Source organism: Apus apus, chromosome 9, assembly GCF_020740795.1.
Source record: "Apus apus isolate bApuApu2 chromosome 9, bApuApu2.pri.cur, whole genome shotgun sequence".
In the NCBI taxonomy this organism is placed as follows: domain Eukaryota; kingdom Metazoa; phylum Chordata; class Aves; order Apodiformes; family Apodidae; genus Apus; species Apus apus.
In genome coordinates this window covers 8959205-8968651 of record NC_067290.1, presented here as the reverse complement: position 1 = coordinate 8968651, position 9447 = coordinate 8959205, and the positions used below count along the sequence as shown (strand labels likewise).

General features: G+C 46.3%; 1 non-coding gene across 1 annotated transcript; it reads left to right on the top strand.

The window, feature by feature from the left end:
• The first annotated feature begins 1369 nt into the window (after window positions 1–1369).
• TRNAL-UAA (transfer RNA leucine (anticodon UAA)) lies at window positions 1370–1452 on the top strand. Its single transcript has one exon. It is a non-coding gene; the product is annotated as a tRNA-Leu (tRNA).
• The last annotated feature ends 7995 nt before the right edge of the window (window positions 1453–9447 follow it).

Below are 9447 nucleotides of genomic sequence, written 5' to 3'. Positions count from 1 at the left end.
ATTCTCTTTGCCTGATGGGTGACCCCTGTCTTAATGCCAAGTGTGTGAAGTCCAGTTCTGTAAACGAAAAGGAGAGCTTTGCAAGCTCATTAATGCTTTGAAGTCACTCATTAGGAACAGATTCCTCAGGAGCTGGCGAGCACAACACCCTTGGTAAGTGTGGTTTCATTTGATATTAATGCAGGTGCTGCAGCTGGAGGCATCCAGGGATGCTGAGCTTCACTCTGCACACACAGACCAGCACAGTACTTAGCTGTGACTGTAACATGAGGGGCAAAGGGAAGCAGGGAAAGTTGCTGTTCCCTGCCAGCACCTAAGGGGGTAAATTTTCCTCCTGTTTGACCCAGTTGTTTGCCCAGCTGAGGACCTGCAGCATCTGCTAGTGGGGTTGTTCTTCTTTGCTTCCTAGCACTCCTGAGTTACCTTTGGAGACCAGGGTGACCCTTCCTGCTTGAGGAGCTGCGTGTCACCCTCTTTTGCAACCTGGAAACACTCCTTTACTGACCAGTGCCTCTCAGCTCCACAGCAGCCAATGAAAGCCCTCCAAGCAGCTCAGTTACTCCAGGGTACAGTCATGAGCAGTCCCTGCGGAAGTGAGGAGGGAATTGCTTTCATTGTCCTGCAAGCAGGACAGGACAGACAGGCCAAGTGTGTCTCCAGCAGACAGCATCCTGTGATGAAAAGACCTAGTGCAGTTTCTCTGTGTGACAACAACCCTATGTGGAGGTGCTGATCTGGGAAGAAGGAGAGTGGCTGAAATCAGACACAGAAATGATCAGGCTCCTGTGGCTTAAGGTCAAAAGACCTCCAGCACTGGGTACTTGTAGGCTGAGGGTTTGAATCCTGTCTGGTTCAACAGAGGTTTCTGTCTGCTTTTTTTTTTTTTTTCTTTCTTTTCCCCAGATGGCAGAAAAAATCTGTACCCCACCCAAAGGAAAATGGAAGATTCTCCTTCCCTAGTAGAGTCCCAAGGGTGGACTGGAGGGGGCGAGGAGTGGGACTTGAGGTGCAAAGAGAGTGCTTCAACTGTGTGACATGTCTGGCTGTCAGAGCAGTTCCCCTCCCCCTGAGCATCCATCATGGTCAGGCTGAGACCCTCTGGAGATAACTCTCCTGCACAATGGACCCTGGCAGGATTACCACTGTGGTCCTTGCATGAGGATGTAGTTTGGCACCCAGGGGCTGTGCCATCCTCCATGGCCCATGAGACCTGGTGTTCCATCAGTCTGCTGGGGACATAAAAGAAAGCAATGAAGAGGGGAAAGTGTTGCAGGGTTTGGAAATTATCTTGGGTTGGGACCTCAGGGCCTTGGTGAGGTGTGTGCCCTCCAGAAGAGGACATGGTGTGCCAGAGAAGAACTTACAGCCCACCAGGATGGCCGAGTGGTGAAGGCGTTGGACTTAAGATCCAATGGGCACATGCCCGCGTGGGTTCGAACCCCACTTCTGGTAGGAGACTCCTTTTTCTCTTGGTCCAAAACTCCCATCACAGCTCTTAGAGCATCAGTTCAAAGCAGGGATGGGAGCTCTGGGCCCTGAGACACTGGGGAGCTGATGCCATTCAATGTCCCAGTATGAGGACCCTGGTGGTACCTAGCCACCTTATCATTCATGCTGAACATGTAGTCTCTGGCTACATGAGCCTCTGGCCCACGGGTTATAGATCTCATCTTTCATGCAGGGAGTGCTGAGATTGTCGTGGGCTTGAATCCTGCAAGTTCCCAAAATAGCAACTTGTTTTTCCTATGTCAGAAATAGAAAAACCTGACTACCCTGAAGGGGGAGGGTGGGAGAGACATGTTGAGCTCCAAACAGCTCGGGCAAGTCACAACTGGAAACCAGAGCAAGCAAGCGGGTTCAGGGACATGGGTCTGGGGTTTGTGAAGAGTGCTCCTATTGCCAGCTCTGCTCCATGAACCCAGACCCATCACTTGGCTCACCCACAGGATGATTTGGCACACTCTGGGGGGATCTGGCAGTGCCACAACCCTCTGGGGCAGGCCAGCATGGCAGGGAGGGGTTTCTGATGCTGCTGGTTAGACTGGGGAAGTGCATGAGAAACCAAGACCTGCTGCTGTGCTGCACCGTGTCACCAGCCTGGTGTCTGTCTTGGGTCAACAACATTTTTTGCTCCCTTCCTCATGTGCATGGATGGGCAGAAGATATTTCCTCGTAAAGGGTTGTCCTGCTGGACCCAGGGAGATGCTGTCAGGTTTTCATTTGGCTGCTTTGCTCCAGCCTGAGGCCAATCAGAAATGTCCTACTGCTGGGACATGATTTGAAGTGATGGTGTTAATTTGGTTAATTAGGATTCCTGGGTAGTGTGTGCTTCTTGCAAATCAGCTTACCATTGTAGTATCACTGCAAAGAGTTATTTGCTGGAGCATGGGGTTATGTATGAATTTATGATTATGATGTAGGGCCATTAATTTCATGTTTGTGGCAGATGATACAGCTCAATTAGAAGTTGCATGTTGAGATCTTTGGCTCTCTCTGATATATGGGATTTAGACAGTGGGCTACAGGAAGAGCTACAGGGCTCGTACCAGTGCCCATATAACTAATGGGGTAGGACTCAAAAGAGAGGACCTGGGAGGATTTACTCTGCTCCTCATTTTTTTGATTAGTGTTGGGAGTGAAATTTTGTGTATATCTGCTAGAGCTGACTGGTTGCAACTAAGCTCACTCATTAAGTGATGCAAACAATGACAGAAACATCTTTGAGAGTATCTCAGGGGGTCTAAGCAACCCTATGGGTCAAGTCCTTTGCCTCTGATGTCTTGGAGTCAGACTTCTGTCTAGTTCATGTGTCAAAGGCATTTGGTGGCTTCTGCTGAGTTCAAAGGTGAAATCTCCTCATTTGAGCTTTTCTGCTGATCCATATTCTTAGAAAGCTTGTTTTTTTCCCACCCCAGGGGTTTGGGCTCTACTCTGTTCCTGATCCCTCAAGGATGTTTATTTACTTTTCAAAACTATTGGGCAGACAGAACATCATCTGAGGGCTTCAGGAGCTGAATGAACAACCTCTGTATCCCACAGCCTGCTGGAGCCGTGCGGATGGCAGGGGTCAAATGTTAATTTGACTCAGGACTGAGGTCAAATGGCAGAGCCATGTACAAATGAGGGGCTGGAGATTTGAGGACTGAAATAGTAATGAGTCCAACGGCCAGGGTAGGTGAGGGCTGTGGAAAACTGATAAATAAACTGCCTTCTACCAGGCCACAGCTTTCTTCCTCCTCACCCCATATCCTCCAAGTATCTGACAGAGCCAAAAAGAGGAGCTTGTCCAATAGCTATTTCAATGTATCATATTTATTAAGATGGTTATTGCAGGTTAAATATCAATAGTTTGTTACAAATATGTTTATTATAGATTAACTATGTAGTATGCATATCTGTTATCTTATAGTTAAAAGTAAAACTTAGTGAAAGGGTTTAAATAATGAATTTGTGTTGAAGCAATGTACAATAAGTGTCTTTAGCAATCTCACTCTCAATTGCACAAGACAGTTTTATGTTCAATAAATACTTAGAGATTATTAAAAACATATTTATCAAAGATTAACAGTGATGAAATAGATACAGATCTAAGCTGTTAAGCTCAATACACATACTTATAATAATCAATTTCTATATTAAAAGACGATAACTGCCTTGTTTAATCTAAACAAAATGGGTTTTTTAGGATCTTTGTAAATGCAATCTTTTGCTGTCTGCTGCTGCATGCAGATCTCAGATTAGATCCTGGGACATTTGTACTTAAAATAAAGTACTTAGGTAAAAGCAAAGCATCCCTAGAATAAGGCAGGCTGTTTCAGGAGTAGTGAACCAGAGCTTCAAAGATGCAGGTCAAAGCCTGTCTACAGGGACTGGAGCAGCTAGTCTAGCTTTCTCCAGCTCACTGACCCAGAGAAATCCCCAGGTCCTGTTAATCTACAGCTCATACCACCACCTCCAGCCCACACCACTTCCAGGATTGGGATCTGGAAAAACAAGTCTCAACTTCTTTGCAATCACAGATGCACCCACAGTGTTTTGGATACAGAAAACTACCACCTGCCTTGTATCCTGTTATTATCTAGCACTTGGAGGCAGAGCTAAAATGAGCAAACTATTTAGGAGATAAACAAACGTTATTGTTTTACTCTTGTAGCTCCACTTTTATTATTCCTGGCTGGTGGGTAATGAGAGCTGGTACCTGTGTTTGTGTCTTTGCCTGCACCTGCCTGCAGGTCCTGGGAGCTGTTCCCCAGACACTAATTTTGGTGAAAAGTGTCACAGGCTGTCTGGGTGCCTCATGGGGCCTCACTGGCCTTTGGACTGCAGGAGGACTCAGACTTCTTTAGACTGTATGTTAGGAAAAAATACCTTTGCTGAGAGTGTTGTCAGGCACTGGAACAGGCTGCCCAGGGAAGTGGTGGAGTTACCATCCTTGGCAGGATCTAAAAGCTGTGTACATGTGGTGCTGAGGGACATGGTTTAGTGGTGGACTTGGCAGTGCTGGGTTAATGGTTGGATTTAATGATCCTAAAGGCCTTTTCCAAACAAAAAAATCCTGTGATTCTATGATTCCTGAGCCCTTCTGAGAGCAGACAGGAAACCCCACAAGGCATTCCCCAGCTGGCCTGGATCCAGTACCTCCTCCCAGTGTTTGGTGGTGGTTTTATCTCATAGTTGGGCTTGCACTTTTACATCAGTGAAGCTCAGCAACACATCTAGGTCAGGATACAAATCAGAGGCATCCAAATTCAAGGGAGACTTGCACACTGTGTCTACAATACAGGCTGTGCCATGACACAAGGGGGCTGTGTGAGTTGTTGACCCTGTAGCGTACTGACAGGTATTTGCCTCTCGTGATGGCAGAATCTCCAAAAACAGTCTGAGAAAGGCAGACTTTGCCCACACTGCTGCTCAGCAGTATCTCAAATACACAGTCATTTTCTCTCTCCCAGTTGTCTGTTATTTCCTTCCTTTATCAGTTTGAAAATCAGGCTCAGGCACTACCTTAAGGGATGTTGCTTCTGCATTTTAGACACTGTTGAGCAGCTTTGTAGGATCAGATGTGCACATGGGACTGCCAAAGAAACCCTTCAAATGCAGGGCAGAGACAGGGCATGGTGACAGCAGCTGGGCAGCCTTTTGGAGATGGAGGGACTTGTTGGAGAGATGATGGTTGAAAAGAAGTGGGGAGTTTCTGCCCAATATCAGCCACCTGGTAAATGGAGATACATGTGTGTGTGTGTCTCTGTCTGTCTGTCTGTCTGTCTGTCTGTCTGTCTATCTATCTATCTATCTATCTATCTATCTATCTATCTATCTATCTATCTATCTATCTCCTGGTGTATGAGTCCCACCTGTGCTTGCGGCGCCAGTTTATGGTGCAAGTGTCTGGCTTTGAGGGATGGGTTTGACTAAAAAGATGGCCCTTACAACCAAGGAAGATTTTTCTGTGCTGATCTGGGCAAGAGCAGTGCTGCCTCCACTGGATGCTGTGGAGATTCACTGTTGTATCTTGGCAAGGTCTGGTCTACATGATGCCTCCAGTGACCATCAGTCATCAGTCACCCCTCACTTTTTGTCCCATTTGGGGAAGTGGGACCCAAACAGCTAAAAGACTTTCTGTGTCTCCAATGCTATCACTGACTCCTCTATGGACATCAATGAAATTTTATCTCTTTACATCCTGAATTTGTCCCCTGTGTGTGCTCCCCAGCCAAACCCACCCTGTGGAGGATGCTAAGCTGTTAGGGGGAGGTTTCCATCTTAGCAGAGAGCTGCAATTACAGAGGTGACCAGAGAAAAAAGACAAGTGGGCATGCACCACTGCCTTTAATAGAAAGCAATGATTCTTCTGAGCTCCAGAGTAACATGGAAGATCTGCTTTTAATAAATTACCAGCCTACAAGTAACAATCTCAAGCAATTAAACTCTGGAATGAAGTCGAGCACCATGAAATGTATTCTGGACCCAACAAGGGGGTGGCAAAGATAATCTCTGAGCAGAGCAGAAGGCAAAAATACAATATAAATGCCCCAGAGAGAGTGGGAGAGTTCTGCTCCTGCTCTCATTTCTGTTATCCATGCATGTGGACATCTCATTTTGCTCCACATCACTCCTCCTTCCTCCACTGGCTCCTGGGGATCTGATTTGAAGCCTCCCTGAGCTCCTCCAAGTTTCCATCATAACCCTTGTGCCTGCTCTCACCCATGTAGGTAGAAATCCCCATAGTGAGGAGGGAATGGCTGATGGGAGATACTGGAAGTAGCTGGGAACTTGGTCATAGCCATGAGCTGAGGAGGCAAGCAAAGAAATAAAAAACAAACCCACTAAGCTCACGTCGTACATTAATATCCCGTATGGAATCCTCTTTGCCGTAGAATTCAATTTATTTCCATTTAAAGGCTGTTCTTCTCAATCAATGCAGCTAATAAATAGCTGCTGATGGCCCTGACCTCCAGGCTGAGAGAAGAATTTATCTTCTGAGCCAATTAAAGGAATTGAACAATTCCTTTTAATAACACTATGGGATTTTCATACAAGATAAAAAAACCCAACAAAACACAACACAAAACCCCCACCACCAAACAGACAAACACAAACAACCCCCCTCCAAAAAAAAAAACAACAAACAAAACACAACACAGCAGGAGAGAAAAAAAAATTCTCCCCCCAAGTCTTGGAGAGAAAGGTCAGGTGGGCTCTGCCAGGGTTGGTGTTTGATGCTTTAACTGGTCTTGTGAAGCTGGTACGGGAAATGTAACGTTCCCTGTGAAAGCACAGGAATGCTTTTTTGATATCTTAAAAAAAAAAATAAAATATCCAGAAACTAAAAGACATAATGGCAAATTACATTTTCTTCTTTTCAGAGCTGTAAAAGGTTTGGATGGATTAGCAAGCCCCTGTGGTGCGGTGGGAGAGATGGACAGGCCAGGCCAGCTGTGAGGCCCCTGGCACTGCTGCAATGGGCAGGATGTTCCTCCGGGAATGTGGACTTATCCAGGTGCCCTGAGGGCAGGAGGGCAGTGGCACTGAGGGCAGCAGAGCCTTTCACCTTGGGCACTTCCACACTGACAGGGTAAGGCAGGGTCAGATTCTCCATGTTTTTCTTTTTTCTGAGGTTCCCCTTACTTTTATTTTTTTAGAGGCAAAAACCGTTGCTGATCTGCTTGAGCCCGTGTGGAGGGATGGGAAGCATCCTATGAGACTTGTGGGTTCCCACAGCTGATGTTAGAGCCAGTGCTTGGTCAAGAGAGCGTTTGTGCTTTGGAAGACAGGCAGGTGCAAAGAAGAGGGTGAGGGAAGCAGAACAGATACCTATTGAGTTTTCACAAAGCTGCATAACCCCAAATGGCCGTGGGTCTTCTCCACTCCATCACTCTCCTGTCAATGAAGTCTCATGACTCCTGTTGGCATCGGATGCGAGCATCTGTCAAACACACAGGTCTCCTTTGAACACTCCTGTGCCGTAGGGAAGTCTCTTATCTCCATTTTACAGATGGCAAGCAGAGGCACAGAGAGGTTAATTGACTTGCCCAAAGTCAGCACAGGAGGTCTGTAAGTGATGCCAGATCCCTTGAAACCCTGTCTTCTGGCTTAATCATAAGACCATCCATCTTCATCCCCTTCCTTCTCAGGATTCCCCAGCCACTGTAGTGGCTCAGGCACTCGTGTGGGCAAACGACAGGTGGAGACAGTGCTGGGAGATGGGCAGTGCCCGTGGTGGTTTGTAAACCCCTTTTCCCAACAGGACATAAAATTTGACCTTTAAAGTCTGTTTTGTTTTGTTTTTAAACTATTCTCTAGTCTTCTTTAGGAGCAGGGAAATAAACATGCTTGAGCATTTGCTCTTTGGGGAGGCATTTCAGGGATGCTAAGGCAAAAAGACATTTCCTTGCTGCTTTGGTAGAGACAGGACATCTTTCCTGGGTTTTTATGCACCACCCCCAACAGACCGCTAAGCAGATTGAACCCACAGGTAGAAAACAAACAGCAACCTTTGTTTTCAAGTGATCACTTGGTAATAGATCCCCACAGGGCTCTGGAGATTTGTCCTTGACAGCCATTCCCCGACCTGTGTGTGCAGGGCATGAACATTTCCATCAAAATGCCTCTTGTTTCAGAAGTGTGAATGGAAGAAGTGGAGAGTCCTGAGTGAGCCGCTGATGAACATGGAACACATTAGGTTCCCTCTCACACTGGGAAGGAAATCACAACTGTAAGTCTGCCTCTTTCAATTTGCAGGCTTTCTGCAATATCTCTATTCTGTCTTCTTGCTCTCTCGTTTTCATTTTTTATTAATTACCTGGTGACAATTTTCCCACAGGACTCTGTTTTTCATTAATTATTAGGAGAACCGGAGAGGGAACATGGAGTGTTGGAGAGCTTACTTTGAGAACATCATGTGGGAGCATTTCCTAGTGCCTCCACGTGCATCTCTTTGACATTCTCCTTGCACAGGAAGCTGAATGACCTGCCTGGGATGCCGAAGAACTTTTTTTATTGCAGCATAGTATGTTGAGCAAGGAAATTTTGTTTAAGTGCTGGTTTGTTGGCCCTGGAGATGAACATGCTGCTCAGCCAGAACTGATCTGTGTGCTCTGTGTATGACTTATTACCATGTCATGTGTGCAGGAAAATTCACAGAGAGAAACCAGGGTCAGTGTAGGATCGTGCTGCACGTGCATCACTGTTTTCTACTGCTGAAGATATAGGTATGGCAAGAGAAGGAGTAATGCTGGCCTGAAATCTCAGGTCCAGATGGAGACTGTCCCCAATGCAGATTATGAAGGTGGAGGATGAGCTCTTCCTGTTCTTCTGAAGCCATAGCTTTTATAGTTGTGCCTGCTACAGTCCCCACAGTATACTGGGATCCATGGAATGGCTTGAAAGAACCAATCGGTGTATTTGGTTTGGCTGAGATGGAGTTAATTTTCCCCATAGCAGCCCTTATAGTGCTGTGCTTTGTATTTGGTAGCTAGAAAGGTGTTGATAGCACACCAGTAATTTTACTGCTGTCAAACAGTGCTCCACAGCATCAGGGCTCTCTCTCCAATATCCCTCCTCACCAATAGGCTGGGAGTAGGCAAGATCTTGGGAGGAGACACAGCCATGACAGCTGAGCCAAACCCACCAAAGGAATATTCCATAGCATATGATGTCTGCTTAGCAATAAAAGCAAAGAGAAAGGAGGAGGAAGGGAGGCATTTGTTATTACATGTTTTATCTTCGGGAGCAACTGCTACTTGTACCGAAGCCCTGATTTCTGGGATGTGGCTGGACATTGCCTGATGATGGGCAGTAGAGAATAAATCCTTTGTTTTCCTTTGCTTTCATGCACAGCCTTTGCTTTTGCTTTGTTAAACTGTCTTTATCTTGACCCACAAGGGTTTTTTCCATTTTATTTTCTCCCCCCTCTATCCTGCTGAGGAGAGGAGTGATAGAGCAGCT